A 17,567-nucleotide genomic window follows, 5' to 3' on the forward strand; every position below is an offset into this window, starting at 1 on the left:
CATATTATCACATGTATTTGAAATCAGCTAGACAGCAGGCTCAATTATGTGATTCAGTTGAATGATAGAAAGCAAGACAAAAAACAAATAAAAAAGATTCTCTAGAAAGGCATCTGACTGAGGTCCACATACTGTAATACAGCGTTGACACCTCACAGTTTTACTTCATATATATTTATTGATTTCCAAGTTCATAAAATAGTGTAGTAGGCAACAGATTAGAAGATAGGTTGGGGAGGCATCTACAAAGACAAAGTTGAATAGAATTGCACACTGCTAGTCAGACTGTTGGAAGAGGTGGAAAAAATGAAAATCTGACACAAGATTCCAAAGTGTACACTAGTCAGGAGCCAGGAGTTTAGGATCAAATAGCCCTATAAAATTCAAGGAGCATCAAATAATTCACTATGTTTTATAACTCAATACATACATATGATCATTCAATATTAATTAGAAAATACTGAGATAAGTCCAATATATTTTATTTGAAAGGACAAGAGTTTGGGGATGCATGATTAAAAAATATTTGCCTCCAAACTATTATAAAGTTATAAAAATAATACTTCTAAGATTAAACCCTGGCCAAAAACTGAAATTACCAAAATGATTCATTTCCTGAGAGTTTCAGTTTTTTGACTCATCTCTACTACAAGCCTCTTGAGGGCAGAATAATATGTTACAACTTTCTATATAACAAGGGATTAGCATAAGCCATACATAGTACAGGTATTAATACATGTGTATTGTTTGTGAAAAAGAGATAAAAATCACATTCTAAATATAAGGATAAAATGCCTTGGCTAAGGAACAGTTTTCTTACTTGATTTGTGTGTCAATAGTAATGCTTAAACACGTTGTAATTTTACATTACATTCCCTTACATATTTGTATTTTGTAAATCAGTATGTACAGAGGTAAATTAATAGAAAATAATGTGGGTAAATTTCTTTTTCCTAAATATCCCTGCCTAGGCTTTGAAAAAAAGTAAAAATAGTCAACATAGTATTATACTGATATCTTTCTTTTACATTCATTCAATATTTGATGCTATCTACTCAAAGGAAAATATATATAAGATCAGAAATAACAATTTATTCAGAAATAAATTAATAGAAAATAATGTGGGTCATTTTTTTCCTAAATATCCCTGTCTAGGCTTTGAAAAAAAGTAAATACAGTCAACATAGTATTATACTGACTTTTTTTTTACATTCATTCAATATTTGATGCTATCTACCCAAAGGAAAAGTATCTCTAAGATTAGAAATAAAAGAGAATAGCAAGAGATTCTTTTTTCTATTCAAGTAAGCTGATTACTGATTTCTCAGCTGGATGGAAACAAACCTCATGGATCATTTCTGTTGAAGCAGAGGCCCTTAGCAGGGATCATACTTTTTTTTTTTTTCAGAAAGTGATTTCACAGCTGTGCCTTCTTCTACTCCTCTGCCACTTCTCCAGAAACAATACAATTCAGTATATCAAACTGTGGCTACACTGAAACACCAAAGATTTTGAGATTCACTGTTCCTGATGACCTCAATTTACTTGTCAGTTAAAAATGCCAGATGACACAGGAATAATTGGAAAATGTGATTTGGGTACAATTTAATGGAGAGGCAGAAGCAGAGGCAAATAGCGCAGCGTAATGAAGTATTTTCTGACTTTTTTTTTTTTTAAGAGATTCTTGTGTTCATTAATGAATGGTCAAGATGCCTTACCATAGGTAGGCTTCATGTAACAAATTTCAAAGAACAAAGAAAATGATTGAGACATTTAAACACCTGAAACTACGGTCAACATCCTAAATGTCAAAGATGTAATTTGTAATTGTCTGTATTTCATATCGTTACTGGCAGTTGAGATAGGTCTTGAGAACTTTTTTCTCAAAGAATATTTATATCTTCATGCATATATCTTTCATCCTTTAAAAAGTCTTTTAAGATCCAGTGTAAAATAGGATTTCCATACAAATTTCACAACTTCCCTGGATCACTGACCTGGAACCAATGATGCTCAATTTTAAATACTATTCAGCATCTGCCATAATATTAATAGTAGATATTTGCACATTGGTGAGCATATCTATGCACTTGGGGTTATAGCTTCTTAATATAACAGTTACTGTGGTTTGAGATAAAGAGCTTTGTAATGAAATGGATAATCATTAGGGATCACAAATTTCATAAGTTGTATGAACTGTATAAACTTAGATTTATTTGGAGTCTATTTTTCAAAGAAAAAATATTTAAAGAAAATGATTTTAAAAACACAGAATTATTTAGAAAAAAATCTAAATAATTTCTTGAGGAAATTCTCATTCACCAACTCATTATTCACTCAATAACAACAAAAATACCATTTGCTAAGCACTGTGATATAGAGCTTGGGGAGATGAAGAAAACTGAAGTGTGATTTCCTCGTAGCATTTCTCTTTAGTAAGAAAGATAGAGATGCAGATCTTAGTTGTAACACAGAAACACTGGTGCTAGAATGGAGGTATGTGTGAAGGTCACAGGACAAGAAGGGGAGAGTGGTAATCTCCACAGAAAAAATCACAGGAAGGTTATAAAGAAGGTAATTCTTAAACTAAATCTGGAATGATTCGAAGAAATCTGCAAGTCACCAACATGGTGAGTAGATATTGGACACCGCAGCTTGAGGAAACATCACAAATACTACGAAGATACAAATAGCACAACATCTTCAGGAGTTTATATATACTTTGAGATGCCTGGAACACATACCAATATGCACAAGAGGAAGTTGGAGAGATAGGCAAGGAATAGGTCATAATAATTTAAACTGAAACTGACTCCAGTCAGCATGCTTGAGTTTTTCTCAAGTTACTACTAATATTCAGATTCTAGAATAGGGTATATGCAGATGTTAGTTTAATGAAAATTGCCATTTTTACCAGAGACATAAACTCTTGCAAATACATGAGAATACTGAAGACAAACCCATCAGAGAAGAAAACAGAACTGAGACTGAGACATCATTGAAGACATCGTTGGAGAGCCTGGATTTGGCCTGACCCTCACGCTACCCCTTTGACTTTTCAGTTACCTGAGGCAATAAAGTCCCACTTTTCATTAAGCCAGTACATTTTTGTCACTTGAAATGGAGAGTCCTATGGAATATAATGAACCAAGAGAAAATAATTAGACTGGATGTAAATGCTGATATGGGGCAGGGTGACGCAGGACTTTATATATCCAAACGAGGTATAGTTACTTCTCATTGTTTATTATGTTGTTTGAGCTGAATGTTTTCTATCTAACTTTACTATCGTCTTTTGATTTTGATGATAAACACAGCCTCCCAAGTCTGTTTGCCTGGTAACTGGATGGATAGGATTGGAAGCGTAGGGTGAAATGGAGTGGAAATGTGCTTACCTTTCTAAAACAACCTTTTTCTACAGAATGACTAACACATGTGCCAGGAGATATTCCAATTTATTTTTCTTTAATAGACGGATAGTTTTGGGGGGAAATCAGTCCTGTCTGTCCTATATCAATGGGTCTCATGTATCAATAAAAATTGCATGGATGCAAAAACAAAGAAAGAAAAAGAAAACAAATGGGCAGACAACATTTCTGGCAAGTTTAGCAAGACAGCATGTTAGAATGTGAAATAATTTGCTTAATTGAAACCTATTCTAATTATAAACTAATTATCACCAAAATACTGGAGCTAAATTCCTGTGGAAGGCTTTTAGTGAATTTTCACAGTTTATGATAACATGAATTTGAGGCTACAGTTGTCCTTTATTTGGCATCAGTAGAACTATTTATGGAAGCACAGCTAACCATCAATGCCAGCTGCCAATTTTTCTTAGCGTTATGGACCCAAGTATATTTCCTTTAGGACCTGCTATTGCTTTATGCCAAAACTCATTTAACCATCTCCTGAAAGTGAGTAAGTTCTAAGGGAAGCTTTTGGATCACTGTTTGAAGCCTGTTCTGAAGAACACCAAACTATTTACCTCAAACAACCTCTAATCAATCACCAGGATTAATTCTGGAGAGATTCAATGGGAGACTACTCTATTTTAAAAAGGCCAACCCCATGTTAGCACAAAACTATGGCTCCATCAATTTTTTCAGCATCTCTTCAATTATTTACACCCTGCTTCTCCTTAAGCCATGTGTGTGAGGTCTCCAAGTTAAATAATTTATATTAGCAGCAAGAAGGTTTTTGGCACAATATTGCCCTACTATTTACTACTATTATTTTGATGAAAATAAGACTGTTTACTTATGCATATTGATTTTTTCACAAAATTTTGACTTCATTGCCTAGGGAATTGAGTTAAGTAAAAAATGAAGCTTAATATTAGGATCTACAAATGTGGGAGTAAATATCTTTCTAAAACTGAAATGAAAGGGAACATTTCCTGACATATCCATTCACCTTGTCATGTAATATAAAAACAGTATTGTGTTTTATTTATTAATTTTTAACTAGTATCTTCACAATATGGCATTGATTTTAGACAACCTGGGTATTTGCTATCATGGCAGGTAGAAAGATAAGCATCTTCCTACATGCTGATGATATGGGTGTAATTTTCAACAACTAGAATTAACTTCAGGATACAAATAATTCTGCTAGCCTACTGCTGCCAGAAAGAATTGAGCATCGTCGACTTTATCAAAATGAAAATCATTTTCTTTGGCAGACAAAAGGCAATTGATCAAAACTTCACACAATGAGACAAGATATTTCCATTTTATACAAGCATATTTTTTTTCTATAGCTTATCCAGGAAAGCATAGTGCAGAGCTACGCAGTTCAATATAACTTTTTCCATGGGAGCATTACTCCTCGGGTTTCTTTTTGATGACTTGCAACAACACCTGCTTTGAAAAATTTCCAGGCCAGAATCATCTTTTTTCACAGTATCCTGTGGTGTGGGACTCTGAACTCTCAATCTAGACTATATCTAACAGTGGGGGCAGATTCATATCTGCTCCCTAAGGACAATCTTTGCTTTGCCTGCAGCCCATTTTAGTGTAAACGTGGAGAGGTTTTATTTTTACTTTTGCAAAAATACTGGTTGGGCTTCTCAACATTTATAGCGGAAGGACTTCTCTATTGCTTCACCGTATTTTTGTACCATTTGTATCATCTATTGATATGAAAGTAGAAAATTTACATTCTAAGCACTCATTAAAGACCAACCTCAAAATTCTTAGTAAACATCCTCTGAGGTATCTGTTCAGCCCCGTCTCTGAAAACTCCCTCCACCCACAGGGCAGGAGTTTGGAAGACTGTTCTCCCTGTCTCTGGCACCCAGTCATATGCATTGGATTACTGACAGAGATCTGACCCAAACTGGACCAACCACATTCCCTCTTGCAGGAGTTTGGGATTAGGATTCACAATCAGTTTGGCAATTTTCATGCATGGTTGACACTAAGGGAAATGTGACTTATAAGCCATAGACATATTTTCCTAAATGAACATAGACACAGGTAAAACTAGTCTTTAGAGCAAAAAACAGAGATGAGTGGCCGTGCGGATTACGAATAAAAGCTGTCTTTCTTTTGGAGAATTTTCCAGTTTCTTGTCTCAATCTTTCTTGAAGCCTAGTCTAGGACATTTCTTCATTCCTCTTTGCTTAACCTAGCTCATGGTTTATGTGATATCTGCAATCAAAGGGTCCTATTAGATTATTCTGATTTTAAGTTCCTGGCTAACAGACAAAATTTTTAGGAAACAAATTTAAAAGGTAACTCCTTTCATTTACTTCCTAGGTATAGTTTGTCTTTTAAAGTCTGTGTGCATGGAATGAATTAAGTAACCTTCCTTTCTCCCATCATGGAAAAATCATCTTCAATTAGTGAAACTTTACCTTGGCTGTATCAAAGGTTGTAGTCAGAAAATGTCATGTAAAAACAAAAAACTTTGGTATTTGTTGAAAAAGCTGCTTGAGGCCATTTTCCTCAATGGCCTCTATAAATCTTTCTTAGAACATTTGTGCTTCATGAGTGTATGATAACTTTTCTATTCTCTGGCTGTTACTGGAAATTTCAGAGGCAGAGATGGCACATACATGTGCATCTCTAGTAATGATTATCAGAATGACACTTTGTTCCCTCTTGTGTATATGGACCTAATTTTCTATTTTAGTTCTAATCTATTAAACATTTTGTGCATACATTTTAAACTGCCTCAAATGCTCTTAGGAGGAAGAGAAATGCAGATAAAAAATCACTATTCCTCTGTTTATTCCTCTGAGAAAGCATCCTTATAAAAATTAAAACCAATTTAGATATCTTATTATATATATGGGGAAAGTCATGCTACTTACTGCTTAAAAAAGCATTAGGAGCTATACCTAATGTAAATGACGAGTTAATGGGTGCAGCACACCAACATGGCACACGTATACATATGTAACAAACCTGCACGTTGTGCACATACACCCTAGAACTTAAAGTACAATAATAATTTTTTTAAAATTCATCTTTTTTTTGTTTAAAACATGAAATTTGGACTATTCTTATATCTCTCTTATCTCTATTGAGTGACATGAATAACTTAAATTAGTTATATATATGTTTGGGACTATTCTGTTAAACAATAAGTAGTTGTCAAAGATTCACAAGGATTCAAATGCATTCTGAGCTGCAGCACAGAACGTGACAGAAAAAAGAGGCACGTGCCAAAGGTAATTAGAAAGCCCCAAGTCTTTTTGGTGTGTTCCTACTTGGTGCTCTGTTTGTCAGATAACTTGGAATCACTTAGAAAAGAATGGAGTAGCCTTCTTTTCAGTTATTATGCTCAGTAAACAAAATGTGACTTTATTCAAGTTTAAATATTTTCATAACTGTCTATCCAATAATTTGAAAAGTGAAATCCTTCTTCAAGCAAGATATTCTGTGTTTATATTCAAGAAGTGATAACATACCTAATACCTATTCTGAGCCAAAAATATGATTTTCAATATATAGCTAAGCTTGTTTTCGGGTAAGTTGCTTATTTCTGTGCAAGGAAATTCACGAGATGGCTATTATTTTAATTTTAAAAAATTTATAGTGGAGTAGGTGGCTATGATACATAAGTCCTCTCATTTCCACTTGAAAACAGAGGAGGATTTCACAGAGGCTGTCCTACGAAAGGTCTTTTGCCAGAATTACATTCTTCTTCTTTTTTATTATTTCCTTTTTTCTTTACGTAGGTGAGTACCAGCTGATTCGCAGCAAGGATGGTCCAAAAAATCATACTGAACTCAGTGGAGTTTCCCTCACAAGAAGGGTGGTAGTTATCATATTAAAAAACACGTTTGAGAGCTCTTCTCTGTTCTCCATAATTCTAAACACTTATGTTAACTCATTTAGTCTTCAAAATAATCATATGAAATGGTAGTATTATTACCTACATTTAATAGATGGAGAAACTGAGGCACAAAAAGGCTAATTAATTTGCACATGGTCACATAATCAGAAAGGACAGAACCAGAATTTACTTAGATAGTCCAATTCTTGAGTTCGAGCTTCTAACCACTGTCCTATGTTGTCTGTTTGCCCTGAGACATTTGATGTGTTAAGTGTTTAAAAGAAAAGTAGGCCAACTTCTCAGTAATTTGATTACCATAGAAACAGTAGAGACAGTGGTTCTGGATCTACAAGGTGATATTGCTGGAATGGGCCTAATGGAGGCCCCCTGACTTGCCTACTGTGCTCACTAAGATTTGGTATCTCAGAAGTCAAAACGTGGAGTTTCTTTAGCTGAGTCAAATTGTCCAGAGCTTAAGCCCTGGGAGGTCAACATACCTTGGGGAATTCCACTCCTTCTTTTATGTCACCTACATAAATTAAACAAAAACTAACACCAAAACTAGCTAACTATCTTAATAGTAAATTCATGGGTATAAAAAATAAAATATCAGGAGAAGAATAAGAAAACGATTTGATTGCTTTTATATGGTATCCATATGCAAGAAGGTAAAGAACATTTTTAAACACTATTTTGAAGCTGTTAGAATGGAATTTAAGATTCAAAACTAGTAACAATAATATCAGTATTAATAATCATTTATTGAGCTCTAACCACGTGACAGCTGGATACTCTTCTGTTGTTAAGTACTTTACATGCATTGAATCACTGTATACCCACAGGAACCTTAGAAAGTAGGTGGTATCCTTACATCCATTTTTCCAGATGTGGAAACTGAGGCACAAAGTTGTTAACTGACTTATTCAAAGTCCCATATTTGAGATGTGATCAAGTCAAAATTTAAATCCAAGTTTAAGTAAGTACAAAGCTTGAACTTTTACACAAAATTCCTCTTTGCTAATTCTCTTTTGCAATTTACCTGCGAAATACCTGCCAAATTGAATTGCATCAATCAGTTGCTAACATAAAAATTTTCTTTCTTCTTCCTGCTTGTATAAGTTCTTCCTTTTCTTCAAGACCAAAGTAAGGCCATCCTCCCTGAAGTTTTTGCCAGTTGCCTAGTTTGGATTAGCAGTTAGGATTATGGTGATAGTTAACTTCGAACGATCACGTGTTACTTGTGTCAGATACTGCAGTGAGTACTTTTCTCACATTAGGAGGCAGATACTCCCTATCCTCCTTCTCAGCTTTACTCTTCACCAGAATATCTCTTATTGTCTGTCTTAGATGGGGTTTACTGGGACACAGATTCTGCAATGGAGCTCGGCTTGCAGCATGTTTTCTGGGGAGTGACCGCAGCATAAACATATGGGAGTACAGGAAGCCCATGGAAAGATGCAGTTGTTGACTTGACACGTGGTAGCTGCAAAGACCTCAGCGGACCCCAAGGAGTGCTGGAGCTGGGTTGGTCTTCTTCTGGGTTGTCTTTAATTGACACAATGGGCATGGGTCTTTGTACATCACATCGAGGAGTCTTGGATTCTGACTGTCCCCAGGCAGAGGGCATGACCCTGGGGCATGCAGCTTCTTTTGGCCAGGGGCAATGTCTGCAGCTATGAGCCTTCAACTATGAGCTTTCAGCAGGCAGAACTCCCACTAGTTGGGTCCTGAAGGGGAAATCTAGGCAACACACCACACCTCTGCATATAAAATGTTTTGCTTATTGTTTGTTGTCTTTCTCATCTCTCTAGAATATAAGCTCCAGGACAGCAGGGATTTTTGTCTATTTCTGCTATAGCCTGAGTATGTACAGAATGGGATCTCAAGAATATTTTTGAATGAATGACTCTACATACAAATGAATACATTTCTAGTTTTCCCATGAGGAAACCAAAACATAAATCAACTACATTGCCTTCCTTAGGTCCCAATACCTGGAGAGTTTCACATTTTTAGAGCAAAGGGAGATAATATGGCATGTTTGCTTTATTTCATTTATGGTTCTAAAGAGGAGAATTCTCATGAGCCAAGAAACCAAGTCCTATGATGCCTAATTGAATGTAGCATTTTTTCTTTCACCGATTAGAAATGTACAACTATGTTACTGAGCCTGAGACAAGTGCCTTTGCATGGCATGTTAGTTTTGTTGTCCAACTTTCCTTTGCTAACATATCACCATTACCCCTGTGCTATCTAGATTCACTAAGTTTCCCAGATAACTTAATGTCTGGATTTTCTTGAAAGGTTTGACTTAGGATGCCTTAGCTCCAGTTTTCTCAGAAGGTTCTGGTGAGCAGGTCATAAATTACTGCATCTTCAGAAAGTTCACAGACCAAACATGAACTGTCAGAGAGATATATGCAGGCTTAAATGCTGGCAGAGAGCAAACATGTATTAGAATTTAAACTGATGATTCCCAAGGTTCTAGCACCTTCAGTAAGTGAATTTTCTAAGGCTAAAATCGTCTCTAGGGAATTTGGAAGTTATGAGAGCTATAGGAGTGTCAATGAAAAAAGATATTTGGAAGGTTTTATTTTTAGCGTGGTAAAATGAAGGTGAGGAAATAATTAGATGTGTTCGCAGTGGTTTCAGGGAAGTCAGTTACGGGAAGCTCACTGTGACTGGATTGCCTGTCTCCAAAACTACATACAGCTGGAAGAAAAATAAAAACCTAGGAAATTTGAGCCTCAGTAGCAAGGTAAGGATGGCATTGCATGGTCCTCACTAGACACATATCTTGTGTTTCTTGTACTGAGATCATCATCCCCACATTCCTTGCTGCCAATCTTGTGCTATTTGAGGATGGCACCGGTTCTCTAACCAGAGCTTGCAGCCGAATAACCCAGAGGGCTTGTCAACACAGAATGCTGGGTCCCACCCCCAGAGTTTCTGATTTAGTGAGTCTAGTGGGAGGTCTGAAAAATGTGCATCTCTGGTGTGTTCCCAGGTGTTGCTGATGCCTTTGGCACAGGGCTCACTTTTTGAAAAGCACAGTTCTAGCTATACTGACATTCTTCCAGTTACTAGAAAGCTCCATGCTCTCTTTGATCTCTATACTTGCACACATACTGTTCTGTCTAAAGAGAGAAAAAGCTCCCCAATTCTCTCATCTGGTCCCTCCCTAAAGAGAGCAAAAGCTCCCCAATTCTCTCATCTGGTCCCTCCACCCTCACTGCACCCCTACCTACTTTCACAGCCAAGTTTGACTTAACCTTCAAGTTTCCTTTAAGACATTACCTTTTGGCAGCTTTCCTTGTCACGTTTGTTTGCATTTTTCTCCTTGTGCTCCCTTATACAATACACATTGCCTTCTACTGGAATCTTGTTTAATATTCTGAACTTCTCACTGGCTGTTGTGAAAGCAGGGAACTGGTTTATCCTTTTTTGTTTTTGAATCCCTAGTGCCTACATCTATATCTGGCCCATTTATTAATATGTTTTGATTGAATAAATGGGTGAATGAACAAGTTGAACAATTAAACATTCTTCTGCTTGCTTTAGCTTTTACTGCTTCCTCTCAAGTGCCCTTCTCTTTCTCCTTCATATTAAATTTAACACAAACTATATCAAATTTTAAAACAAATTATTTTTACTTCCAAGGGTAACAACTTATGTAACAATATTTAAAATAATGATAATTTCATTCTTTTATCTCAAAATGGGAATAGGAAGTGTATATGAATGCAGAATATATGTATTATGTATATGAATGTGTGTATATATGTACATATATACACACACTTATGTGTGCTAAATTCAGTAAGTAATATTGCCATGTTTATTGTTGATGGAATTGCCAAAATTATTTGTTGACAAAATTATTTAGTCTGCTCACTGATTATGCATCCAGCAAATATAAGATAACTAATTTAAAAAAACTATAGTGCAAGAGAATTTTTAAATGAATGCTGTTTTCCAGAAGCATAAGAGAATATGAAATTCTGTTTGATGTGAATCAGCTATTTTATATCTAGCAGTAAGATTGCCGTATTCTGCTCCTTTGCCTATCTTTATAGTACAGTAATGTGCTCACACATGTCATGCTTGGGTTTGTGCACACACAGCTAAATCTTTTAAGTGCTCCTGCAATTTTGCCAAGAATTCTTGTTACTCAATTTAAATTTCAAGGGAACTACTGTTTCCCTTGAAAAAGTAAAGTGTAACATGAATACTTAAACTGCTTCTTTTTTTTTTTTTTTTTTTTTGAGATGGAGTCTCGCACTGTCGCCCAGGCTGGAGTGTAGTGGCGCGATCTTGGCTCACTGCAAGCTCCGCCTCCCGGGTTCACGCCCTTCTCCTGCCTCAGCCTCCCGAGTAGCTGGGACTACAGGCGCCCGCCACCGCGCCCGGCTAATTTTTTTGTATTTTTAGTAGAGACGGGGTTTCACCGTGTTAGCCAGGATGGTCTCGATCTCCTGACCTCGTGATCCGCCCGCCTCGGCCTCCCAAAGTGCTGGGATTACAGGCGTGAGCCACCACGACCGGCCCTTAAGCTGCTTCTTAATTCTTCGTACAGGACTTTGTAGAACTGGCTGGGTTTATTTTATAAACATTTGTCCATTCAGTTTTGTGACTTTATGGTGAAAAAAGCACAAACAGCTGTTTTGCATTGGGCTAATACAAATTGAGAAGATGTTACATTAGATAATTTTAAATGATTTTTATTGAAGAGTGGCACCATGCAAATTAAATTCTTTCAAACTATGTTTTTATATTTTGACATAAACATATAATATTTAATATTCATATATTTTATATGAAATACTTTTAACCTGACTTGGACATTTTTACAACTCTTTCATTCAATTCTCAGATTTTTTTTCAGCTCTGAAAAATAATGGATTACCATGTGGATAGAGTTTGACCAGGACATAAAATTATAACAGGAACCAAAACCCCACGCTATGTCATCCTTCCAGTCTGTGACTTCCCAAAGGCCAACTTCGTCTCAGCATCATGTGTTTCTACCCTTTCCCCGTAAGAACCACATTTATATATCATCGCTATGATACTCTACAACCAGCTAGAGCTCCCGTAATGCTTTAAAACATCATTCTATCAGCACTTACTGAACAACACAATACTTGTATTCCCTACTTGAGCTTAGTGCATGACCATGCAACAGATGAGGGTGAGAGGTCAGCCACAGTTAAGAATCATACCAGCAGTTCTCGAAAGGCCTCCATATTGTTATTAATATAATGAGAAATTAGGTTTTCTTCGCTTTGCCCTTGATGTTTTTCTAACAACTAAAATACGACTTTTGAAAAGCCACATCAAAATACAAGTCAATAAAGCTGATTTGTGTAGTCTGAAGAATGGCTCTAACTCTTCAAGTGTTACATAGAGAATATATTTTTCACTAAATTTGGGGCAATTTGAAATACCTAAGGAACATTTTTGCTCTCTTTAAGAATTCAAGGTTGTAAAGTCAAACAGCTTGAAAGAAAAATTCAAGCAATTTATATGATGGCTGATAGAAAAAAAAAATCCATCTCAAATCAAGTCAAATTAAAATCAGACTTTGGGAATGACATAAATCAGGAACTCTCTTATCTCTAGTGTGGTTTAGTGATAAGCTTCCTGAAGACAGAGACCATATATTATCTCCTTTGTTTCCTTAGCATTCAGCAGACTGCTTGTTATTAATATATGTACGAAATAAACAAAAATAAAATACTAAAAATATATAGGTAGAATAATAAAATACATGTGTTTGAAGCAACATTGAGTATTTATAAATACTGAGTATTGTGTATTTATTGGATAATATTAATTCATATGAAATTCATTGAATGCCTTCTATTTGCCAGGTGCATGCAAAGCAATATAAGAGGTATAAAAATGAGAAAGAAATGGGGAAATATTAGTCAAAGACTACAAGTCTTCAGTTATAAGATGAATAAGTTCTAAGAATCTAATGTACAGCATGGTGACTATAGTTAATAATACTGTAGTGCCTACCTCAAATTTGCTAAGAGAACAAATTCACACGGCATACACAAATGAGAATCTTTTAAAAAAAGAAACAAAAGAAATGTTCCCTGATCTTGTAAAAACTTCCAGTCAAGGGATGATGGTTTATATACCAAAGAAATAATATTTTACATACGTTGCTATATGTTAGTGCCTTAAAAATAAGCTTACTTTCTGTATTAAGAAATAGATCTACTGTTGTTACTTTTCTTTTAAATATGAGCCACACTGTAACACTGCCCTTTGATATGCACATTTTACAAAATCTAAGTACCTGTTAATAGTTAATGATTTTCTTTCCAGCCCATTTAGCAAAGTTATGATCTTTAATATTTTTAATATTAAAGTCTTCAATCTGTCTTATGGTACATAAGCCTGGTTCCCATCATTTAAAATGCTAATTTGATCTAGGCATAATTGAAATAAAATATCTTTTTTTTTTTTTGTCAATTCAGTCTCTCTTAAAGGGAGACTTCCACTTTCTGTGCAAATAGTTACTCTTCATCAAGACCCTGCATATTTAAGTAAATCATACTAACTGCATTATTTTGCCTCTTTGGAGTGTTATACTTGGTCTACCATGTGTATATTAATCCAGAAATACGCATTAAAACACTGCACAGCTCTGTGAACTTGATGCACTGAGATTTATAAATAGTCTTCTGAAAATCCGCTTATATTCAAAGACATTATGCTAAGGCAAAATATAAGTAATTAAGGGAGGGTGATGAATTGGAGGTAATAATAAAAAATAATCATGTAGAAAATTATAAATTATGACTAAGGTGAAAAAGAAAAGTGAAAGTACCGAATGGGTAGAAAGGGAACTCAATTTTGGTTCTAAGCATTAGTATGAAAAGGGCCTAATGCCATAATAACCCCATTCCAATGCTTACTACCTGTGGGTAGTGTTAAGTTACTGTACTTCATTATGCTTTACTTTCTTGATCTGTAAAATTGGCATAATAGTATCTTCTGCAAAGGCTATACATGTTTTGGTAACCAGAAAAGATTTTTAAAAAGTGATTGGAACATAATTAGAACTCACAAATATGTTGCTATGAAATCTCAATGTTTGAACTTACATTAAACTTGTATCACAACCTCCTAAACAAAGCAGGGATTTCTTTTACCACATGCTAAACAGGCTCCCAATTAGCTTCAGCACAAATTCTTATTATGAGGGGCCTTCGCTACCTTATAGGACAGGCCACTTTATATTCAGACAACCTAACTGCTAGAAAACTCCCCTTTCCCACTGATGTTTGCATTTAGATGGCTACGGCTGCCAATGTTGAAAGTGTGCTATTGATTGGAGATTACTTCAAATTAAAGTCTTATATACTGGAATTTGTCCTCCTCCGGGTAGACTCATAAATATGAAGTCTGCCTCCTGCTTGATTAATTAACTTTTTTATTACTCCACCAGGGTCAGCTGGTCCTCTTTCTGCTTCATGTGCTACCATTAATAATCATTCCAAAATTTCTAGCTGGTGTTAATAATGATGCAGCTAATTTCATCCTAAGTAATTGAAGCAGTACAGATTGTGCTTCAACCAACAGACTGGATCAAACATAATGGAGGTTTTTAAAAAAGAGTTTAGGGAAGAAAATGTGTTAACAACAAAATCGTCATTTTACCCTACCTAAAATGCGCCCCCAAATTTAGAATTAACAATTAATTTGTAGTAAGACCTGCATATATTATGTTTTTACATGACTCAAGCCAGTTATAGCTTGTTACCCAAAATAAAGCAAGCAATATTGCTTACCTATGGCAAATAAAATTATCTGATTCTTTCTTTTTGAACTGGTAGGCAACATCCTATTCTTTCATATTTTAATATTAATATTTAGTATTTTAGTATTTCTTTTTCTTTTTGACCTGGTAGGCAACATACCATTCTTTAGTATTTTTGTAAATCATATTTTATTTATTTATTTGATTACACGTATATTGGAACCTAACTATGTGTAAAACATTTTCTGAGACACACAGCTATACAGACTATAGTTCTTTATCTCAATAAGTTTACAACTTAGTAAAGAATTACGCCTTTGAACAATAAAATATTTAGAAATTCCAAGGAAGAAGTGATGATTTCTCACTGGCAAGAACATTTCAGGAAAGTGGCATGTAAGCTAGAGTGACAATTTGTAACGTGATCATTTTCCGAATATTCCAGTTGGAAGTCATAGAAGAATCTTAGATATGATGAAGATACAGATTATTTTGTTCATGAAGCATCCAAATAATCTAATTTTTCCAGAGAATATGTTAACTTGCAGAAATCGATAGAAATGATATCAGTTTGGATTACATTTAGAGGAGTACCTAATATCTTGCTGAGAAATTCACGTTGTATTCAATACAACATAAGCAATGATTTAGAATTTTTAAGTGTGCAAATGGAATTTAGAAAAATTCATCAAATGGGGACATAAAAATGTATTGGGAGGAAGAAACTGAAACATAATCTTGCATCTTATTTTTTAGGATCATTTCCTATCTATAAATTGTTAAAACAAACCAAATTTCTTACATATCAACCATATGAAAACAGCTAAATCTTACAGATATTTTCAAAATAATTAAGTGGTTACATTTATTCATTTGTATCTACATACCACTTTTTGTAAAAATATATAAGGCATGACATAAGATTTTATTTTGAAATACCCACTATAATGTAGTTATTTATAGTTTGGTTTCCTAATGTTGATTATAATGATTTTTATATGATTATTTTATGTGCTATAAATTTAGTCCATCATTATTACTTTTGGTAAATAATACATTTTAAAATGCTGACAGATGTGGCTTTTGTGCTACAAAACTGATTTATGCAGCCTACAGGTGAAAACTTAAATTACATGTTGTTAAAATGTAAGCTGTAATTAATCTTTTCAGGAAAAAGGAATTCATTGCTTATATGTTGGCAATATATTAATTCTTGTGGGTCATTTAGATAATTATTAAGGCAATGGAAGAGGTACATTGCCAATTACTACATGTAAAATTCCAATTTTCTTTCAAAAATTGGCTTTAAGCTATGGATTCTGCTCCCTTTTGATAGCTCACAAGCTATTTTTTCAGTATTTAAGCAGAAGGTTCAAGCCGGCTACAATCTAGCAGAAGACATTTTATTTTGGTTTTAAAACTGCACATGCAAATTACTTACTGCTACTATAAAATGGAATTTAATGTTATATAAATCTTGCTAGTGTTTTTAATAAAAACAAGAGTTTGATTTCCTTATCTTTATTTTATTACTTTTTAAAATGTGTAAGTGTAATTTAACAGTATTATTGTTAAAATGTATCAAATATGTTTTTACCAAGCAATTTATAAGTTATGGCTAATATTACTGGTGATGTCAACAAATTTTTATTTTGATTCTCATTTTTTTCTGCAGTGAAAGGCCCAGAAAATAAGCTCAGAAATAATAAGAAATTCGAGCAGTTAAAATTTCCTATTACAGCTGTATAAGCCAAAAAGGACTGTATTTGACCAGTGTGTGTGTGTGGATATGTGTTATGGTTAATGCTTTGGGGCATAATATAGATTTTATTTTAATCTTGAGAAAATTCTTACTAGCTTCTAACACCTAATTTCCATCTATCTTCCAAGAAAATCCATATGAAGTATTTTTATATTCTTACTTTCTTACTACTGATTCTGTAATTTTATTGTAGTTTTGATAACTCTATTCTAAAAAAGGAAGGGGGCAATCAAGTACAGTACCTAATAATAAGGCCAGTAAACAGCAGGCACTCAATAAATGCTGTTAGTGGACATAATATTAACTGTACACTTAGCCCAGCGAGAAATCAGAAGATACATAAAATGCAAACATTAAAATACAAGGAAATAATTTTCTGACTATATATGAGTGAATATGTTCAGTCAATTTGATCCATCTATCAATCTGTCTATATCTCTACCTCCACATACATATATGCAATAAGGTTGTTTTATAGATTTAGGTAGAGGGGAAACCAATAGCTCTAGTTCAAGTAGACTAATTTTATGATGCTAACAATGATGATTAGTAATCTTAGCATTTGTCAGCCAGTTAGAGAATCTCCACTAGCATATTTTGATATTGAAAAAGAACCAAGCACTGGTCTCTAAGTGCAAGAGGGTCGCCATAATTTTTCTTCAGATGCCACTGTGTTTATAGCACAAGTAGCCAGTTAAGAGCATTATGATTTTCAAAAGGAATTATTTCATAATTATGTTATTG

At 34.5% G+C, this 17,567-nt stretch overlaps 1 protein-coding gene across 2 annotated transcripts in view; it reads right to left on the reverse strand.

Annotated features, from left to right (window-relative positions):
- The window catches only part of EPHA6 (EPH receptor A6), a 959,072-nt gene that overhangs the window by 276,801 nt on the left and 664,704 nt on the right, over positions 1-17,567 (reverse strand). The window lies entirely within an intron of this gene.

Source organism: Pongo pygmaeus, chromosome 2 (genome assembly GCF_028885625.2).
Source record: "Pongo pygmaeus isolate AG05252 chromosome 2, NHGRI_mPonPyg2-v2.0_pri, whole genome shotgun sequence".
Taxonomy (NCBI): domain Eukaryota; kingdom Metazoa; phylum Chordata; class Mammalia; order Primates; family Hominidae; genus Pongo; species Pongo pygmaeus.